This window comes from Nyctibius grandis, chromosome 9 (assembly GCF_013368605.1).
Source record: "Nyctibius grandis isolate bNycGra1 chromosome 9, bNycGra1.pri, whole genome shotgun sequence".
Classification (NCBI taxonomy): domain Eukaryota; kingdom Metazoa; phylum Chordata; class Aves; order Nyctibiiformes; family Nyctibiidae; genus Nyctibius; species Nyctibius grandis.
In genome coordinates this window covers 29819334-29841644 of record NC_090666.1, presented here as the reverse complement: position 1 = coordinate 29841644, position 22311 = coordinate 29819334, and the positions used below count along the sequence as shown (strand labels likewise).

Sequence of the window (22311 nt, the reverse complement as noted above, 5' to 3'; positions counted from 1 at the left end):
GAAGGATCTGAGCATTTTCCCTCTTTAGATGCCTCTGTGTCTCCGCATAAAGAGCTGAACCAGTGCTACAGGAATGATCTGTAGATGACATTTCAGCACAAGACTTGTACATCCACAGACACCCATCCTGGTGTGAGATCCAGACTTTAACTTTCAGAAATTTCCTGGATTATTTATGTGAACACATTCAGGCATATTCAGCAAGAATGGATCTTGATCCTTGTTGTATTTTATTCTAATGCTCTGTTCTGCTTTCTGAGTCCACCCAGTTGACACTTCTGTTTGTGTATTCCTCCTTTTTGTGCCCTTTTTGCCACTTCTTTATTGGACGTGTAACAGGAAGGTTTGATCTGAAAAGCTGATACACCACAGTGATTGCTCCCCTATAAGCAGAGAGAGAGAAAATTTGAGGTCTTTTAGTACTTCCTAGTGGGTTCAAATCCAAAACTAGTTGTGGTTTTGGTTTTGTCATAGGAAAGGGAGAACAAGATGACTGAGGTTATGCCAAGAGCAAAACACAGCTGCCCAAGCCTTTTAATAGATACAGAAATTGAGGAAATGCATGGACTCTAAATAAGAAAGCTGTGACCCATATGAAATGAAATAACCCTTAGAAAAACAAAACAGAGGAGGAAGACATTGGGAACTTGAAAGATCTGTCCAGTTTTGCCCACGCACATCATCTATCGGTGCTCCTTTCAATCTCAACTGCTCAAAACTTAAATAATTTTCTTTTCTGGACCTTGGTCAAAAAATGCCATGTCCTACAAAACATGATTTATGCCTGAGCAGCACCAAGCTGCTGGCCCTTGGCACTATTGATGTACTTTGTATCTGGATTGGTCTTGGCTTCTGTGTGCATAAAGTAAACCTCCTGCCTAACGGGGCTTTGACTGAAGCATGCTCATCAGCACTGATGGTTGGTGGCCATCTCCAATCAGTGGAGAGAACTAAGCAGTGATAATGTTGACATGTAGTGGTACAGAACACAACAGATAATCTGTGTTTACTGATCTTGTACAGCTGTGACAGTTATTTGAGTTGTCGTTTGCTTTTAACAGAATAGAGCTACAGTAGGCAGAAAATGCCAGCAACTTTATTAGTTTGCCACAGTCTAAAGTTTTCTTTCTTCCATGCAATGACAAAAATACACGGTGATGGTTTGGGGTTTTTCTCATGCTCTACTACCTCCTTTGTATCTGCGGGTCTCCCACTAATGGGTAAGAAATCCCAGTGCGTTTATCCTCATCTTGTGCTTAGGAAGGGAAACAATAATATTCCTATTTTAGAGATGCAGGACCAAAGCACTTAAAAGAAAAAGGCCAAATGCAATAATATAGTTAGCTTTCATTTAGTAACCTAAGTTCAAAGATGCTCTTTCCCAAGCTACAGTAGGTTGCTACATTATTATGAAGGAAGCTATTAAGTGTTCCTCAGAGCTTAGATTCTGGAGTGCAAAGCCCCAGATGATCTTGGTGCTGTGTTGCTGGTCCTGTCAACACCAGTCTAAACTCAGACAATGTTCCAGAACCTGAAAGTTTCTCAACCCTCCCCTATAGCTGAGAGCCTAAGGAACTTAACATCTTGCCTGCTCCCTCAGCCTCTGCATCCTGCACATCTTTCTGCTCTGTGAAGGCAGGCGCCTTCACAGCAGGAGGGATGTTATCTTATGGCATCATGACCACAGTCCTTTAGGGACGTGGAAGGTACCAGGCAGAAGAGGGAAGTGAACTTGGATCCCCCCATTTTGTGGGTGCGTGCTCTGAACACTTGAAAATGCCGCAAGCTCTAAGCATCTCTAAAAAAGGTAAAGTGCTTCTAATTCAGTTTTTGAATGAGAGAGTTATGGGTCTCAAGTGAATGGCAGAACCTCCCTGCAGGCCTTAGTGACAAAATGTATTTAAGACTTGGTCTTGTGCTCAGCATTCCCCCTAGACCAGCCACAGGCAGCTGCATCAAGAACATGCTGAATCCAGGCCACTCGCCATGCTGCCCATTGCAGATCCCATTCTGCCACATCCGTTGCCTGTGAATCTATTTGCACGCTCTCCCATAGAGTCCTGGGTCTAAGAGCCCTGGGATCCCTTCCTGGGGCTGTAATTGTTGGCTTGGCTTTTTATTCGAGCTTTGTCCCAAAGTGGATTGGATATGTGAAATGAAAGGCTTCAAGTATGAGCTCTGCCAGCTGCTACTTGTCTGTAAAATCTGAAAGTTGCTTCTCCTTAAAGGCAGTTGCTGCTCCTGAAGCCAGGGTTTTTTATTTGCGTGAGAAAGCTGTAACTGACTGTAAGACAATCTATGATCTTATTTTAAAAGAAAAGGATAAAAATAAGTTTAATTGTGTTCTTGCTCTGCCTCAATTTAGCGGCTAGCCATTCTCTTTCGTGCTCCCCACATTTTTGGAGAGCTGGTTGACACTTATTTAGGTTGGCACAAACTAAATATAACCAAGTATGTGTGAAAGAGCATGCACTGGGTCACAGCTTCAAGAGCAGGAGAAAGAAGCGTTTCTGCCTTTCATTGCAGAGCAAGGGGGTTATAGGCAAAATACAGCTATTCTGAGACAGCTCAATGAAACACACACAACCTGAACAAAAAGTAAGTATTCCATTCAACTTGTGAATGCTTGTGAAATTTATTTTTTTGCCAGCTTTTACCGTCCACAGCCTTCTCATTCAATCTTGAATAATAGCTTTGAATCAAGCTGTAAAAGCTTCCGAAGTTTGAAGTCTTTTGACAAGTTAATTTAGCTGTATGGTACAGTTTTTTCCCTCAGATAGAATAAAGCCATCACATCATGAATGTGGTAGTCATCCAAGGGAAAGAAACACCATTAGGATTAGAAAAGATCTGCTTTATGGAGGTAGTTTGTGGTTTAGTGTAATCTACTATCAATATTTCAGTAGAAAAATATTCTACTCGTCATTCAGCTGGAAGTCAATATCTTCACTTAAAACCAACACCCAGGGGCCAGACTGCTTGTATTTTGTATTGAAAAAGTAACTTGTTGCTTTTTTTGTCGTTTTTTTTTCTTACATTTATTTAGATTTTAATTGTTTTTCACCCTGTATCATGCAGGATGTCTTTCCCGCCCCCCGGTTGAAAGAGACAGACTAGAAAAATGAATCAATATTTCCTCTAAGGTTCCCACTATAGAGACACACACTTTTCTCCCAGCAGCCACCATGGATGAAAATTCAAGGAATTAAATAACAATTATTTTCCTTTTTTTTTAAATAATACTAAGAATCAGAAAACAATCATTGGTAAACTAAGTGTATCCAACAATTATTATAGCCTCGATTTCACAAAGATTCCGTATTGATTTTAGACTTATTTCTTGTTTGTTTCTAAATTTAAGCCCTTGTGTGCCACTAAAATTGACTGAACCAAAAAGACAGTTGAGGGGAAGAAGAGATTTCTTTTGTACTCTTAACTCTTTAGTTTAATCAAGAGGGATGATGACACTGTACGAACTTTGGGACAGGGGTTTGTAATGGCTGCAGAACATTTCTACATAATACAGCTGACAGCATAGCTGTTCTTGCTAAATAAATACGGAGTTTAGAAAATCCAGCAAAATTGTTCAAAACAAATTTTAGCAAGGAAACTTACTTAAAAAGTGTATTGTACTTAGTTACGGCAGTCATTTTATCCTATCCAATGTATCTTCATTAGCAGTTTTCATATGCAAGCTTTTTCGGTAAGTTTTTTACTTTCTCATGTATTTCCTCACTGCAGCTCAAAGAAGAATGCTGTTGCCCCTGCTACTCAGGCAGCAGAGGATGGCTATTTCCAGGTGTAATTCAGGGAGGGAACATGCTGGAGTTAAGCTACCTGACATCTCTGCGGCAAATGGGCAGGTGTGACTCTCCAGCTGCATTGTGCCAAGCCTCTGCCAAACCTCCAGCATGGGAAGTAAGAGCTGCCTGTTGTGGGGCTCTCTAACCTACTATCACTAATTCTTGCGTTTGATGACATCGCGTTGTATTTAGTATTACTGAAATAAAGAGTATGATTTGAGAAACAGTACCTATGATGGAAGGATTTTTAAAATGCATAAATATGAAGAGGAGAGAAAAGTTTGCATTGTGACCTTTACTTTGAACTTCAGTTGCCTTTTTTTTTTTTTTCCCAAGTAGGGGACAGGGACTTGAGTTTGTTCAAGACAACAGCAATAACTTGTTTCTTAGAGACTGGCTCTTAATGCTTCAGAATTTAAGCTTTTCAGTCCTTGAGTGATGAAGACTTGATGAAGTGTTGGGTCTGCAGACAAGCTGGAAAAATAGCTTCTGCAGCCAAATACAGGCTTCTTCAGCCTCAACAGGCACTCCCTTAAGTGGAGGAGAACCACCTTGTTCTCCTTTACAGCTCACATTAAGCCAGACAGGACTGCTCTGCACAGAAGACAGATCTCATAGCACAGCAACAAAGAGAAGTCTCTCTGCAAGAGTATTGTACAAAGACAGAAGGAGTCCCAGCCGAAGCAAAATTCACCAGGAAAAAAAAAACCCAGAAGAAGGTATGTCAGAGGAAAATGCAGAGTGGGGTGATATAAATTCAACATTCTCTGTTCCTTTACAGTTGTGTCTTAAGTCTGGTTGGTTTGATGGAGTTTTTTTTGGATGGCAGAAAGGAGTAAATAAGTATGATGTAGGAAGGATGCAGAACAGATGGGAGTGGGAGATAAAGCAAAGAAGGGTGGCTGGCGAGAGAGAAATATCAAGAGAGAGCAACGATGGCAACTAACTGATCAGGAGGAAGAAGAGAAAGCAATCACCAGGCAGAAACTTGTGTCTAGGCTTGACCCTCTCTAAAGAAGCAAGTGGCACTGGCACTTTCAGTAGGTCTTCAGTGGCTAGGCTCTAGAGGAAGTTCCTGCTGGCTTTCTTCCCAACTTGATACTGCTTTTTTTTTTGGCCGAGGAGGTGGTAGGAGAGGCAGGATTAAAGTGGAAAGCTGAGGCACCCTATTTTACTTTCACTAGATCTGTGTGACTAGAGAGGGAAATTAGCTGGAGTGTTGTGATGGCTGTTTCCTGCTTAAGAACATAAAAAATGGAACCGTTTCTGACAAGCAAGAAGTAGAGTTCTGCTAAAGACGAGGTGGAGGTAGGCGGGAAGTTCTGCAATTGCATTTTATTTAAGTCTTTATGAATTAGCTCTACCAATTTTTTTTATTTTTATTTTTTACTTCAAATGGCTTCTGAGTAAACTTTTCAGCTGCAATTACAGTAAAAACAGACTACGCTATATACAGTTGGGTTTAACACATAGGAAGAATACTTTTTCTTGTAAATCTCTGAGCTCTAATTTACATGAACAATGACAAGGTTTAATTTTCTATCATTATGCTCAGGTTAGCCTAGACTGGATATTAATAGATACACATATTCACACCCACAACCACTAGTACTGCATCAATCAAATTTCGAAGATAAAACTTACACTCCATGGCAACTTTTAAGGCACAATTTTCTTCTCTTGCTTCCTCTTTTTCAACTACTTCAGCAATATAGAAAGCATTGGAGGCAACTGATGTGACCAAGCAAGTAGCCTCTGCGGTTTGTAGCCAAGAGAATGGGTCTGCAATACAACATTCAATCCTTAGCATTGAGGGTATGGGGAGAGGGGATGCAGGTAAGGGACCTCTGGGCTCCGTTATGTTTAGAAGCTGCAATGACCACTTAGGGATAATGTTGTTTGTAACCCACGCTGGTGACCAAACCATCTCCCAGCTGTACCAGAAACAGGGAGCCGCAAGAGAAGAGGTGGCTGTTTGCCCACAGGAGGGTCCTACGCTGACCACTCATTGTTAGATCCACTGAGGAACTCGCAGCCTTTGCAAATATTACCTTGTCAGCTACACAGTCGGCATTAGTAAACTTGTAGTCCTACAGCACTTACACCCATATGTCTCTTGACACTTAAAAATGATTTAGAAGCTTATTTATGCACACATACACACATACATACATACATGTGAGCACACAAACTGGCCTCGAATAAAGACAGCAGAACAGCCATACGAGGAAACCTAAAACCTCACCGACCAAAGAACAACAAACAAACAAGCCCACAAGACAATATATGCTAAAAATGAAACAAAAAGGGCTTCAGCTTTATGCAGAAGTGATGCTCTTTGTGCCAGCAGTGTTCTTAGGTGCATATTAGAGGAAGAATATTCCAACACTTCAGGCCTTCTCCAAGGCAGGCCATGCTGCCAGTATGCTCAAGCTTAGAATAATCAAAACGTAATGTTTGTTGTAAATTGACAGTAATAAATCAATCTCTTAAAAATAAAGTAAGATTGGAAAGCTTAAGTTAATGGGATGCTATTGCTGATGGAACTGTCAGAGTAATTCTGACCTCTGCCAAGACCCGAGCATGTTGTTCACAGCCTGGGGAAAAAAACAACTGTAGGGGTTAGATCAATATGGTAAGGATTTTTAGATGGGTGGCTCTTTCAAATGGAAATGTAGTTGCTAAACATCTCAAAAAGAAAAAAAAAAAAGAGTGGTGTTTATATACTACCATGTATATGTAAGTTTTGAGGGAGGGACAAAGTTGTTAGCAATTCCCATCAGGTCCTAGAATGTATCCAGATGGCTGAACTACAGGAGTTCATTTTTCTTTAAGGAAAATCTGGAAGTTTAAAAACAATTTAGCAAGAGCCAATTAATCAAAACCACCAGAAGTGTGCTGGGACAGCTGCCTACGAACAGGAATGTTATGTTTCATATTATCTAAGTCAAGGATGTCAAGAAACTCCTCGAAAGCCAAGTGGGAAGTCCCCATGCATTTAGTGGGCTATGAGTTCGGTGCAGTTACTGCACCCTAGGACCCTGACTGTTACCAGCGGTGTGAAAGCAGACCACTGGTACCATTAACTCCTTTAACTCTCTGCAAGCCAAGGGCTCTACCTACGTGAAGCATAAAAACCTTCTGCAAGCTGTACTTGGATGGGAGAGGAGAGGTTTGATGGCCTTCACCTCAGAATGGAACTGAACAGAAAAGAGGTCATCCTCTTTCTAGGACCACCATGGTGACTTACCTTCAAAAAACGTTAACAGCCATCATGAAAAAAGGCAGTAATAAGATTTGACGTCATGGCATTTGAGACTTAGATTTCCCTTGGCCATTGATGAGCCCTTCAGTGAAGCCTGAGATGGTTATCTAATGCATCTTAGGAAGGGTGTTCCCATCAGAGCATGCCTCACAGGTATCCCCCATCTGAGCTTTCCCACACCACCTAATACAGATGCTGAAATATTTTGCTTCCCATGATACGGAACGTTTGCGGCATAACTTCTTAGTTTCAGGCATTGTGCTAGTCAAAGGTAAAACAACAAAATGCAAGTGAAATGAGAGTTGTGCCAGCCGTGGGCTCAGCCAATCAAGAAACTGCAGCTAGAAAAGACTTGACAGTTCAATAGGGTAATTCTTTAGAAAATAGAAAAATCAATCAAATGTTGAATGGTTGCTAGGAAAACAGGGGTAGAGGTAAGCATGCTGAACAATTCTTTTTATTTTTTTTTTTTTTACTCTTTGTAATTCAGGAAAAGATTTGCAAAGATTTTGAACTATGCTCTCCCCTTTTTAATTTTTTATATCTTGATTCAGCTGTTTGGTATTAAAAGCAGTGTACTCAGCAGCCATTTTTTACAGACAATACTTGATGGATAAAAGGAAAACACTTCAGGAGTGGGATCTTGGATGCAGAAAATAGACAGAAAAGTTTCATATTCTATTAAAACACTATATCTATGATGGCTTGCATTTTCTATGGTATTTCTAGTTAATTCATCTCCATTATTATTCTGAGAATCAAAAAATCCAGTTTCAGATATGTCAAACTACCTAAGGAAATAAGACGAGAAGTGCATCCTTTTATGTTGCAAGTTAAAGAATGAACTTCAAAGGAATGCATCACCACAGTTGTTTCTCTACTAGTTCTGTCCTCCACCTCATGTTACTCACAGCCAAAATAATCTAGATGTGCTTTTCTTTCTGTCATGTTTCCACCTCTTACTAATGTCCTGGTTTTGCAGGGATAAAATATATAGAATCACTTTTCTGTTCCATGTTGTTTCAGTTTGTGGCCAGCTGTGGTGTGGTGATCAAGGCAATTAGCAGTTAAATCCACGGCAGCTGAACCAGGCTGGCCCACAGGTGTATTCTGTAACATTAACGTCACATTCACTATAAATGGGAAAGCATGTAGGGGTTGGGGGCTCTTTGCTCTGTTCTTCCTCCTTTGCTTTCTTCTCAATGGTTACTACCCCTCGAGGGACTTGCTACTCTATGGGGTGAGTATAACTTTGTGTCTTTTTTAGTAGTATTGATATTGGTTTTCTTATTTTATTAAATGTTTACATTTCAACCCACAAGTCTCCCTCCTTTTGCCAATTCCCTTTCTCAGCTGAGGAGGGGTCTTGGGTGATAGAACAACTGGTTATTGTTTAGCCCTGGGTGCAGGCTAAAAGGAGACAAGCAGATACAGATGAAACTGTGGAGGAAACTATAGGCAGCAGTGAGTCAAGGAGACATTGGAAAAGAGAGTTGTCGCACTCGCATGACTTTCTACAAACTGCTGCCCAGCATTGCGTGGAGGTCTCTTCGCTCCATGCTGGTCCTCAGACGTGGAGTTTGTTCTCGGCCACGAGGCACTGGGGTGAGGACAAAGTCACCAGATGGGAGGGGATGGTACTAAGCACATGCTCCATCGGAGCCCTGGCTCTGTACAGACAGCCGCGTGGTCGCCTTTTGGCGTGGAGCTGAGATGTGGATGCTGTGCCTGAACTGAGAGGACCTAGCCTGCATGGGCCTTTAAGGCTGGGGAGGAACCCGGCCTGCCCGAGGGCAGCCGGCCCCGGAGACCCAAACCCCGCTCGGGGCTCCCATCCCGCCTCCTAGGCCGGCTGCCCGGGCCCGGGCTGGGTGTCTCTGCTGCTCCCTGAGGGGCTGCTGACCCGCCGCTGACATGGCGGACACCGGCCCAAGCCCCCCGGGCCGCGCGCCGTTGCCTAGGCGATGGGCCGCGCGCCACGGGGCGGGGCTGGAAGGGCCAGGGCGTGGCCTGATTGGTTCTCTCCCCCCCCCCGTCGGCTATAAATAAACCGCGCTTCCTGATTGGCCGGGACGAAAAATGGTCGCACCACGTGACTCTCCATCTAAAAATTCCAAGATGGCGGATCCCGTCACGGGCTGAATCCGTTGGTGGCGCGCGCGCCGCGGTGTCCGCACCGGGGCCCATCGCCCGCACAGCTCCCCCCGCCTCGCCCGCCGCCACCCAGGTCAGTACCGCGGTGCCCCGCCGCCGCCTCCCCGCGCCAGGCCGCGCCACCCCCGCCACAGCGCCCAGCTGGCCGCGGCGCGGCTCCTTTAAGGCCGCGCGCTTTTCTGCCCGCCGGCTTTAATCGCGGCGGGGCCTCTCGGGGCCGCCGGGTTCTTAAAGACATCGGCGGCGCGCGCCTGTTTTTCCGCTGCTCTCCGACCGTGAAGCGCGGAGGGTTCCGGAGCGGGAGGTGATAGGCAGCTCCCGGCGCCAATGAGGTTCGCCCGTGCGCCAGTGGCGGGTGGATTTGATCCGCTCGGCGTCGCCTGACGCGCGCTGATTGGGCGGCGCGCTCGGCGGGGCGGGGCCGCCGCGCGCCAGCACTCGGCATGGGCGTAGCGGCGCGGTGGGCGGGCCGGAGGGGGCGTGACGGGCAGTGCTCCCGCCCATTCAGCGCGCCGGGCCCTCCCCGCCGCTCGCGTTTTTGTGAATGAGGCGGGTGGGGCCGGCGCGGTCGCAAGCCCCGCCCCCTCCCTCGCTGGCCCGGCCCCGCCCCTCCCCTCCCGGGCGGCCGCGGCTCCTCCTTCCTTCCCCCCCCCCCCCCCCCCGGTGAGCAGCGCCGCCGCCTCGGTGCTGCGCGGGGCTCGGCGGGGAGCGATGCGGGCAGCGGTGAGTGCGGCGGGCAGCGGCTGGGGCGTGGGCCCGGGGGCGGCAGCGGCGGGGCGCGGGCGCTGGCCGGTGCGGAGGGGCGGGCGCGGCGGCCCTGCAACGGGGGGCGACGCCCGCGGCGGGGCCCTGCGGAGCCGAGCGGGCCGCACCACCGGGGTCGGTTCTTTCCTTCCTCCCTCCGCCGGCCCCGGGCATAACGCGGGACTTGGGGAAAGTTTCTGTTGAGGCCGGCTCCGCCCGCGGCCCCGCCGGCCTGAACGCGCCTCACGCCGGGCCGGGGCTGCCTGACGGGGCAGCGGCTGACGGGCTGGGCCGAGGAGGTCGCTCCGGCCCCCGGGGCACCAGCCTCTTCGGAAAAAAACCCTCCATAAATAATTAAAAATGGCTTTTTTTTTTTTTTTTTTGTAACTAGGAGGAGAAAACAAGGGGTATTCTCCTCAGCATCAGGGCGCTTTTTGGAAGTCCTGAGGTAACGTTGGGCTGCGAGGGAAAATGACAGGTCCAAGCCCAGGCAGGGCTCCGTCCTCCCCCGCTGCCTGGCGCTTCTCCCCCAAAACAGGCATTTTGGGGAGCTGGTGGTGAATCAAGCGCCTGTGCGTCTCCTAAATATAAACTGTTGGTTTGTGCAACGATAAATTAACAAAAAAAAAAAATAAATAAAGCTTGTACTGCGTCCGGAGGAGTGCGAAGGGAGGTGTTGCTGAGTGGTTGTGTGTGGGTTTTTTGCTGCAGGAATTTATCAGGAAAGATGCTGTGCAATCCCTTCGCTCCTTAAATGTTATCTTTGGGGTGTTTGTGGTGTGGCGAAGGCAGCGTGACATCTTAAGCAGGCAAATGTATTTACATAACAATTATTTGACAGTACAGCTCAGTACCGCGTATCATTTAAAGGGAAGTAAACCTGCCCTTTATTCAAAACACTTGCGTAATTGTTTTGTGCACGCATTTCATGATAGTGGAAGGTTTGGGTTTTTTTGGCTGTTTGCTTGTCAATAGCCTGCTTTGGAAGATTTGCATAAATTAGGCTTGTCACCGCAACCGCTTGTTTTCTGGCCATAAGAGCGGATTTCGTGTTACAGGGTTGCCTGATATTGCAGGCTGGATAACAGGTTTAAAAATGTTCCTCAGAAGTGGGATCTGTGTTGGAAAGGTGTGGATGGATTTAGGATGTGAAAATAGCTTGTAAATCTGGGATGGGGCGCGCAGCTCAGGCTGGGGTACAGGCGCTCTCCAGTGCACTCCGTTTCTTCTCAACGGGGATATCCAGGCAGATTTATTTCATATGTGTTTCCAGTAGCTGTATTCTGTTGTCTTCATAATGCTAATTCGAGATTGAAGAGATGGAGCAAGTATTATTTTGGCCTTCTGTGCTACAGTGAATTTCACTGTTGAGTGAATAATCTCCTTGCCAATGCATTTTGATTTACTGGTATTATGTACTGTCAATAAATGGGACTTGTGCTGTATTCGCTGCCGTCAAAGTGCTTTCGGTTGTTGCCAAAAGCTACCTGGAGTTAATTATCTCAATTGGACTTTTCTTAACGGCAACATTTTTAAAAGCTAAGGAGCTCTGAAGTTTATATAATAATCTGGTTCTTGGCAAGGTTTCTTTTTTCTTTCTTTTTTTGTAACGCGGTCTGTCGCGGCACTGAGTTTTAATCGTTTCTGATGTTTCCACCACTGCTGTATGGAGTTTTCAGCCTAAAAGCTGCCATCGTCGCTCCGCAGGCTCTCTGAAAGAGTTAAGAGGGCATTGAATTAAGAAAGCTCAGCTGCTTGTATACAAATATACAGCAATTACAAGGCAACAAAGTTATTGCAGAATCCTACCGTAACCATGGCAACATGTTCACTCAATTACATTTGGAAATGTAAAATGCCACCCAGTTAGAAAGAGTAAGTTTTAGCGACTGCAGATTTTCTGTATAAAGCCAAATGTGTAAGACACGGCTTTCCAGGATTATATACTCTTCTTCAGATTTGGATGACATGTTTTAGCACGTGCATCTGACCGATTTCCATCACTGATATTAAGCTGTGCCCTTGGTTGTCTGAACTTAGGGGAAGAAAAATCCCCAAATCTTTAAATCTTTAGAATTTAACTTTGCCCTCCTATTATTTCTTTGGTTTTGCTTCAGCACTTGGCTTTAGAAAGTGGACAGATTAGAAGATGCATGAAATGCATTTTGAAAATTATCTCACAATACCAGAGGAATTTGTCATTTACTTAATGGGATGGAGGCATGAAAGAACAGCATACGTATGACATGAAGGCTTTTATTCCTTTGGGAGGAAATGTTTGTTGAACACTCTGTGTTTGTGTTGTGCCATCTCCAACAGACTATCCTAAAGTAGAGGAAAACTGGCATGTTGTGAGCTACCGAACTTGTGGTCAGCACCAAGAGAAAGCAGTGAAGTTCTGGAGAAGCCCAGGGAGCATCTATTAGCCCCAGGTTAGGAGAGAGCAAGTTCAGGACACCAAGGTCCTCATGTGTGATGCAGGTGAACTCCTTAGTGGAAGTTAGTTTGCCTTTTGGTGGTGACTTACTAGCAAAAAGAATAAACCAGAAAAAACAGTTTCTTGCATATGGTAATCTTTGTATCAGTCAAGATGCAACTTGCTGCTTTGTTGTGCTCATGTTTCACAGGCAGTGTCCTATTACTGCAGAAAAGGGAAAAACAACAATGTGCTTAGAATGAGGTTTTTTTTAAACTAGGAGTAGTGTGTTTACAGACACCTGCAGATTGATGAACTTCTTCAGAAGTTACCTAGTAACAGGATCTGATCAGAAGTATTTAGGTGGATGCAGATTGCCGTGGGTTGTCTTGAAGAAATGCATTTTGCCCAGATCTTCAGAGGTTTGAACTCCAGGCTGTCTCCCAAACCCTTGGAGTATCTGGATTGGAAAGGGTTTGCAGGTCCCATGGACCTGTGTTAGATTACAGATGGTTTTGGAAGGAAGCTCTGTCCAACCTGTCAGGTCTTTCTACTTTTACCTTGAGCTTGCCTGCCTTGTGGCTTTCACATCCCTCAAAAGCAGCAGCTTGAGCAAGTGTGACTTTCTGCTCCGGTGGTGAGTGCTCGTTTTTCTCTTTGCCTTCAACCACGGTCAGAGGTGGAAGCATGGGAGCTGCCTGTTTATAGACTGCTGAAAAGGTGGAGTTGATCTCAGTCTTCAACCTTAAATCACATGTTGAAGTGCAAGGACAAGGAGTAGGATTTGTTTAAAATAAAGGTTAAAATTGAGCAAGAGTCCATGGTTTTAGATTAGGTTGCCCTCCTAATCTCTCTTTGAAATGGCTTTGTGCTTTCTGGGGAATAGAGGTTTTTAAAGCCATTTTAAGGTGTATCTGTGATTCAGAAACGTGGTGCAATGCCTGAAACTTGGCTTCTAGGATCACTTATAGGTTTCAAATCTGAGGAAGCTACCGACTTTCTATACATGAACGTGCCCAAATACATTTAAAACAAAGTGCTGAGACAAAAACTTGCCACCAAATTCGTAGTATGTGATAGGGTCAGATATTCTAGGCCAAATTTCCTTCGTCTTCCAGAGCTGAGGATAGGCAAGAGCTTTTAAATTGGTTTGCTCACAAATGTGCTTATCAAATAACTTGTGCTAAAAGGAGTTAGTATGTTGAGTGTCTCTTAAACCTTGTTGTGCAGCATTAGGAGGGCAACCTTAAGGAGGGCAAACTGTCAATTTAATGTGGGGTGTTATGTTCTGGATCAGCTGAGCATTGGGCATGCTCCACTGAAAGACTGCTGTCTTCATTTTTGGCACTTTTGATTGCTTGAAGCATTCCTCTAATGCTTGTGTGCCATGCCGTACCTTTGTAAGGTCACAGTAAGCAGTTGTCCTCGTGTTTTCTCAAGGGTAGCATGTGGCTGTTTGGATTAAGTGGCGTAAGTGTGTGCTAAGGTGATGCTCTCTTCAGGGTTTGAAAACCTGAATGCTCGCTGCCTGGCTGTGCCAACTTAATCTTGGGGATAAAACATTTTTTAGTGTCCGCTTCCAGTTAAAGAAGTGATTGTGTTACACTCCTTGGCATTGTATGTATTTGTATTTACTGGAAATAAATACTCCTTGGCATTGTGTGTGCGTGTATATATATCTATGTATAATATAAAACCCCAAACCCATGGGACGATATTTTTACTTGTCTTGCATCTGTGGTTGAATGCACACGGTAATATTACCAGAATAGGTTATTTGCTGAACAGTATCTGTTACTAGCCTGTTCCAAATGACCAAGCTTGTCATGAACCACAAAGAAATATGAATTGAAAATGTTATTTGGACTCTGGTAACAACATTCATTAAATACTTGCCAAGTGTTCTTGACTCTTTGTGCTGGCTTCTTTGGTGGTGTCATCTTCTACTTCATTGCTCCTCCTGCTCACCTTTAGCTTGTTTCCAGTTATTCCATGGCATTTCTGTAATCTTCCTCAATCCTGCTACCTAGGCTACACGGCCAGCCATTGGGTTCAAATTTTATCAGACTCCTGCTGGAATACTTTGAGTTTGTGCTTTTGTAAAAGTGTGTTTTGCAGGACAGAGAAGCTGACAGGATGTGTCTTGTCACTGAATTCAAAATTGCTTTTCAGTTTTGAGCCCACTTCCCTAATGGATGCCTTCTGTTTTCCATTTACCTTTGCTTCCAGGTTCCCCAGGTCCACGTATACCAATGCTCCAAAGCAATGAAAGGAACCTGGTTCTGCTCAGCTTGCTTGCTGATCTCAGAGGTCTGGGTAGGAGGGAAAAAACCATGAAAATATGTGGTTTTGACTCAAATTGTTTAAGCTGAGAAACAGCAGAAACGCTAAAGGTGTCTGCTTTAATAAGTAGAAATCTGGCAATATTATTACTTAGTAAAAGGTAAAAAATTAAAAGGTGTGTGTGGTGGGGGAGGAAATGTGTCTTAACATTCTGATTCGATTTCGATTGTCTCTTAATATATATTGTGTCTATATTTGGGCCCTTGGATGAGGGAACTCCTCAGACCACTCTAGTAATTAATGCCACTTGCATGTTGTGTTATGTAGAAAACTGAAGTGGGCCAGGTTTACTTTATCCTGCAGTGGACCATGTTGATAAGGCAATATATAACAGATGATTCACGAAGTGATGCTTGTCATTGCCAGGACTGCTTGAATAGCAAGCAGATTTTGGGCAATGCTTCTTCACCGGAAAGACTCGGGCAATTTTAAACTGAAAGGAGGAGCAGAGACAAATATGCACTGTATTTCTGGCTATCTTAAAGGAGCTGCCTTAGAAAATTTAGGAGAAGCTGGCGGGGGTGGAATGGGTAAAGTAAGGAGGCAGAGAAGCAGGAAAGCACACAGAGGTTGCATAATGATGTTGAAAGAGGGAACAATTAGGAAAAGACTGTAAAATCTCTTGGAAAGCTTCTGTGATTTTCACTTTGCAAGGAATTTCAGCTTGGCCTTCCTCTATAAAAATTCGGGCCTTTTTTCATGGCATTCATTACTAGACACATCTTGATCAACTTCATTTTTTTTTCCTTCATGTTTTCCTATTGGATATTACCTCAGAAAAGTGTGATTAAAATCTGCTTCGAACTGCCATCTACCAGTGCAGAGGAATGTGTGTTGGCTTGTGGTCGTGGGCACACTCAGCCATCTGCCCTCATCAAATGATTGAACCTTTGTTCCTTATACAAGAAGTTTTTAAAAACCAAAAAGTTGCAATTTGAAAATTGGATCTTAGTCTAATAAGAAACCTCTTCCTAGTTTGGTCAAGATTAGGTTTTGTTAATTTTTTTTTTTTCTTTTTACCCTAAAAGACCTCTGAGCCATTTAGTTTGGTTGAGGACGAGAAAGGAGCCCGAATCCATAGGCTATGACAAAGTGGTGTTGTGGCAGCATGTTGCCTACGAGGTGATGATATCTAGGAAAGCTTTTGGCAAGTTTTTCAGCTCTCTGTGTTGCAGATGTGACTTGCTGAAATAGCAAATTGAAGACCTGCCTTGGGAACAGTCTGTCTGTCATGTCCGAGTTTGTTGCTGTGTTCACTCTCTCGTTTTCTTTTGAGTTTGATCTCCTGTAGACTTTTCTTGGATATGTGGATCTGTACATTTTATGACAAGTGAGTAAGCTGTTGGATTAAGAATTGTATTGTAAGGGGTTTATTTTTTGCAATCATATGTTAAAATAACATATAGGAGACTAACATCTCAGATTAGCAGCATGGCAATGTATTGTTTTAAATGATCTTTTTAAGCATGTCACTCTCATTCTGGTGAACACTGACATCCAATTGAACTTAACTCCATTTATCTTTTATGACTAGTGAAGAATTTTGATATTTCGCATGTAGGAAATAATTCACTTTATTAATTTTTCTGAATAACTGGTGCTTTAATGAGGTGCCTGTCAATAAGACTTAATTACTGTTAAATTCTGTGAACAGTAGTACACTGTGACTCGTTCTGTATAAAATCAAATTTCATTTGTCAAATGCAGATGATAGCATTAGTTTGCTGCTACAATTTGTGTTAACTTAAATTTGAGAAATAGCGGTTCCTGTCATAATAACGGGCCTGTCACTAGTGCTGGTGTGTAAGATTTTGCAGGGTGTTGTACTTGCCTGAACTGGTGCTGCTTTATCCTCTTTGCGATGGTGCAGGAGGACACTGGTAGGAACGTGTAGCATCATAGCTGCGTCCGCGCTAATGTCTTCGAGCATTTAATGTTGAATAAGCAGTTATTCAAAGTTGCTCAGTGTTAAAGGTAGATGAGCACATTACCCTGTTCCCCTTTCCCTCAATGTTTTCCAAGTTGTCTTCCAATTTGAATTTTCATTTTACTTCGGTAAAAACCTGTAGCTTTCACAAAGTTATCTCTAGTCAGTTAACACGGTTTTACTGTGTTGCATTTTCCTAATACACTACTATGAAAAGCTTATGTTGTGTTTGCTTGGTAGGAAAATGTTCAAGTTAGTTCTTGTGTTATGTTGACAAAACTTTGTCTTGTGTGCATCGCTCCAAGAAAAGGATCCAAAATGTAAGCCTGAAACAACGAATTCTGTTGTATGCTGTTCCCAACAAGTATTTGGAAAGGGAGTGTTGTTCAAAGTATTAGGAAAGTTACATTTTTCCCCATGGGAGCTATGGTTGTCTAGTTTTTGTTAGTGTTTGTTCTAGATTCTGTTAAAATCCCGAATACAGGTAGCTCTTGCATTGAGCAAAAAACTGGCCTGCCTTCTTGCTTTGGGTTCATAGAAGATGTAGAGCTGTAAGATTTGCTGTTCTGCTCAAATAATGTGCAGAAAGTGAAGTGTTAAATCAAGTGAAGGAAAGTTGCACAATTAACCCTTTTAAAATGCTGAGGATTCTGAAATACGGACTAGTCTGTGAGTTTTAACCTTGAGAGCTTGGTAGCTCAGGGTGCAAGTGTGTCGGCGAGAAAGGGAAAGTCTCCACTCTGAAAACGTAGTGCAGGGTGGTGTTTGTGAATATTGGCTAATTTAGAAGAGGTGGGATGAGATGGAAGATGGACTGTTAGCCTTGACTTTGAATGCAGTGGCTCAAATTGCAAACAAGTAAGAATGTAAAGGGTATCTCATTCCCAAGGACCAGTGGAAAGGGAAGACCTGTGGTGCAGACAGGCGGGCAAGAGGGGTCCTAGAAGGAGAATTCGTAGGTAAAACTGAGCTTTCCTGCAGGCTGGATTGTATTTTAGAGCACTGTGTAGATGGAAGTCTTTTCTTCAAATGAAAAGAGAGTTACTTTTCCAGCCAGCGTAGACTTTAAAAAAAAAAAAAAGGTTGCTGTACCTAATGCTTTTGCTGAGTCTGGAGGGGACTTCTTCAAGTCATGGTAGCAGGACTCTGAAGCAGAGGTTGGCCTCTTGCAGCACAGCAGGATGTGCGCCCTGCTGAGAAGTCCGGCTTGTTTCTTTAGACTGTGTGGGGGAGCACAGACATCTTTCTGGAGTATCTTGGAAGACATTGGGTCATGTTTCTTGTGCAGGTCTTGTTGGAGGTGATGAATGATGGCAACTTTAATAAAACTGGAGAAGGTGAGAAAGCAGTAAAGTGCAGTTTCCTGCTGCCTTGTGCCGCCTTCCCAAGGAGGCGATGCCATTTGAGTGTGGTTTGTGCTGCTGTATGTATCGTCTTCAGGAGCAGTGAAAGAAAAGGCCCCCTACGATGCTAGCAGGATCTTTTTTGGATTGGTGCTAAGCACAGCCCTTTCTTGCTCCGTGTGCAAAGCAGAAAGCCTGGTCTGTTGCTGCTGTTTTCTGCTGTTAGTCAACAAACCTACCCCTGGATTTCTGTAAACCTCACCTCTGCTGTAGGTGGTGATTAGTGTCACAAATTAACTGAAGTTCTCCAAGTTCAGTTCTGTTGCTGCTGCTCTTACTCAGTGGCAGTGTGATGAAGCAAGACCCAGATGTGTTTGGTAGTAAGTATGCTCAAAACTTTGTATCTTGTCTTCATTCTGTGATGAAGAGGAAGGGAAAGCAAGGTGAAGAGGCCACACGCAGTCAGGTGTGTTTGAATCTAGTGTTAGATATCCTGCTGAGTAACCGATCCTTCCAGCGGACTGGAACAGAAACTGGCTACCATGATCTGCATTTGCATGTCACTTTTTCCTCACCTACTTGATGTAAATGAGCCTCCTGAAATAAATTATTTTCCATGTGGATTCTGTTGTGCACTTCTCTTGTTCAAGACTGATTTTCTCTTTGAATCTAATGGCAGTGCTTTGGTTGGGAGAAAATTTTATTTACTTATTTCCCCCAACTCTTACCTGCTGTCAGAGCTCAGTAGAGGCTGAAGGATGCATTTGAATGAACACTGCCTCTCACAGAATTTTTAGCCTGGAAGCAAAGGAGGAAGGAGAGAACTAGAAGTGAACAGCAGAGAATTTATTCTGATTGCACGTGGTAGGTATTGAATACTTTGCTGGCTGTACTCACCTATCTTTCCATTGGGCTTTTCTTCATGCCTGTGCAGAAGTCAGTGCTATGCACTGCACTGAAGACAGGCTGCTGTCTCGTCTGCTTCCCATGCCTTGAATGGAGCATTTGATGATGGGTTTAATCATAATTGTGAGTGAAGTCTTAGCATTAAAAAAAAAAGCTCTGCAAAAACTACGAAGCGGTGCAAGGGAATGTGTGACAGAGAATGGTAATCTGAGTTTTTGGGTTATAAATTGTCATATTTAGCTTAATGCAGAACAGCTAGATACTTCTGGATTGGTGGACAAAGTGGCTTATGTTGATACACGTATTGATGTCATTTTGGGGCAAAGTGTAGTTCTGTTAATTGGCTACAGTACACCTTGAAGAAGGTGGCCTTGTAAGTTGAAATCTTGTTCATGAGCACATACTGTGGATCGTTGAAAATAGAAAAGTCTTTTACTATGCAGTTTTATGAGCAATCCATGCTGACTTTGGGTGGATTTACACAGATTACATGGTCTTGTTCACCTCTGTGGCTGTATGTGGGTATCTTTTGCTGATGTTTCCTGTACCGGGTTATGCTTTGTAAACAGAAAGAGGTGGTGGTGGTACCTGATGAATCTGATTCTCATCTGCGGTCCATGGCACTGCACGTGTAAAGGTACCCAATGTTCCCTTTGTCGGGAATCAAATCCTTCTCAGTGCAGAAAGCTTGCACCCACACGAAAAAACAAAGCAGGATCCATTCTTTTGATGGAGGGGTGAACGGTGTGAGTCCCCTTTGGGTAATATTGGGCTGATCTTTGTGAACTGGCTGATAACCTGAGGGCGGTGGTGTGGGGCCGTTGGGAGAGCATGGCAGTGAGTCCTCAGGGGCTGACAGTGGTCCTGGATGGCAGACATACAGCTAGTACCAATTTTCTATGACCGTCAGACTAAAGTGTCCTTACGTCAGTTATTGACAGTATTAGAAATCTCAGTTGAATTCAGTTTGGTGCTGAAAGTGTGCTGCTTCTGATCTTTGCTATAAAAATGCTGGTCTAAAAATAAACTGACATACAGGGATGCTGAACGCAGGGGGAGCAAATGAAGAACTTGTGCACAGAACATAAGGCAGAGCGCTTGACTGGTTGCGGAGTTGGTATCACAGAGTAATGCTGAGCGTGGCGTGAGTGAGGTCACGGCAGGGAAGTTTTGCACAAGGTAATAATTCCATTGTAAGAAGAGAAGGAAGTAAGAAAACTGAGGCTCTGAGATAGACATCGACCTCTTCCGTAAGCCTACCGGCAGCTGGACTGCCACACCTCAAAGGGTGTGTGCCATAAAAGCCCAAATAGCAGTTGGCTGAGGAATATTACACTCCAGATATGAAATCCTGTAGTGTAACAGCTAAACCAGGCTGTCCTTGTGCAGGTCGTGTTGGAAATTGGAGCTAGGACTGGATAGACAGCATAAAAAAAAATTGCATCCATGTTTAATTAGGTATTTACCTCATTTAAAATGGCAGAAAACCCAAGCAACTTGAGACGCGGCCGTCTAATGCTAGAAATGAGAGCATCTTCTTTGTGTGGGGCTTATCACCCCTCCTCGTGAGAAGGATATCCAGTTATTGTATACTTTCAATTCCTACATCTTCCCAAGTGCCATTATGAATGACATTCCCCACATTCTTTCCTTTACTGGAAGGAGCTGATCAAGCCGGGAGGTTGGGAGGCATGCTGGAAGCTGAGAGATAGCCTAACGAACTGGAGCCTGAGCTTGCTTTTCCCTTTTGCAAGGGTATTCCCAGTGTGGTACCCCCACAATCCGAGGAGTTTGGTATGGGCATCTGATCCTCCTTGCTGTGTCTTTGCCCCAGGAAGAAAAATCTTGTGTCTGCGTTCACTAGAACAACTTCTAAGAGGAGCAAGTTAGGCTATATAGGAAAAAAAAAAAAAAGCAGCATATTCTTGGCAATAATTTAGACTTTTGCTGTAAACTGTCTACATTCCCTGGGGGATGAGGTCTCCTTTTGTGAAAATCTGTTCCAGATTCAGTATGTTTGACAATTTCTCTGTATGACTACTTTCAGTTTTTCGTTTTGGTGGTGTAAATGAGCAGACTAATGTGTGTGCTTCTAAGTACTCGGATTGTTTTTTGGTGTTTTTTTTTTTTTTTCCCCAAAAAAATCAAAATAACCTCTTAAGTATGCTGGGGACCGATGAGGCTTGCATTCCTAGTATTGCAACACAAGGTGTTCTCTGTTCTAGACTGTAAATATTTATCTCTTGTCAAAGCAGAGCAGTTACTATTGGGAACTGATCTGGCATGCGAAAAGGTTTTCCTTAAGGAATTTGTTTCCTTTTATTTACAGTGTTATCGTGTATTTAAATTCCAGGGCCTCAGTGTATAGCTCTGAGGCTTGTTCTTAACACTGGCAATGAAAATCTAAATTATCTCAGCCTCTGAATTCTGAGCATATACTGGAGCCAACCAACAAGCGTGGGTGTGAAATTCAAGCAAACATGGGAAAAGGTACTAATGTTTTCCTGCAGCTGCAGGAGGACTACTAAATGAGAAAGAGTGCAAGCCGTGTCACCGGGTGACACACTCGTCGTGTGGCTCTTCTGTCCTGGAGCAGGCCCTCATGAACCCTTTCTGTGCCTCCAGTTAGCCTCCCTGACAGCAAACGAACCTTTCCTTAGGAGCTTTAGTGCTGTGAGTTTTGCTGAGCCATCTCTTATTAAATTGCTATCTGTTATGTTTACCACAGGTATGGAGAGATCTAGAGATGGTTTCCTGCAAGTGGTAGTAGCTGAATCCTCGCTGCTGGCTACAGGTCCTGCTTTTGGAGGGTTGTACGTTGTGTTAGTCTCTCTGCAGTGGCTTACGTTTCTGGGTAAATTGTTTCTGTTGTATTGTGCTATATGTGGGAGGCTTATTCAGCGTGGGAAGGTCTGATTTTTTTTCTTTTTTACGTCTTCCTAGCTTTTGTACGTACTTATTTTTTTGATACTGGCAATTGCTGAAGTTCTCCGTGCTCGTTAGGTAGCTGACTTCCCCGTGTACTTAGTCTCAGAAGGGAAGCCAAAGGCTGTCAAGCAGGTGTCCTAGTTGGAGTACCTTTTTTCCTCTTTTAGGAAACAGGCTCGTTGAATGAAGTAAGTTACTGAAGCCGAGTTCAGTCCCTGCGTAGTAGGGAAGAGCTGCTTTCGCTCTCGCTTATAAATGTGCAAAATGCATGTCTCGGACTGTACCCAAACCTGGCCCTTGGCTTGTGTCTCTGATTCAGAGGTGGTAGGCAGATAAAATGAAGTGAAAATAAAAAGAAATGCTTTCTTTGGCTCTGGTGTTTTCATATGCATATATTTATTTCACATACATATAGTTCATATAAATAGATCATATATATTTTACATTTTCATATAAATAGATATATTTCTGCTTGATGTGTC

At 43.8% G+C, this 22311-nt stretch overlaps 1 protein-coding gene across 2 annotated transcripts in view; it reads left to right on the top strand.

Moving 5' to 3' along the window:
* The first annotated feature begins 9195 nt into the window (after positions 1-9195).
* Positions 9196-22311, top strand: part of HDAC4 (histone deacetylase 4) — a 291798-nt gene continuing 278682 nt past the window's right edge. The window contains exon 1 of one of the 2 annotated variants that reach the window (XM_068408262.1): positions 9196-9295. The gene's annotated coding sequence lies outside the window, so the exon portion shown is untranslated. Of the gene's footprint in view, positions 9296-9892; positions 9946-22311 lie in introns of those variants that run through there. The other variant, XM_068408263.1, reaches the window with a different exon arrangement.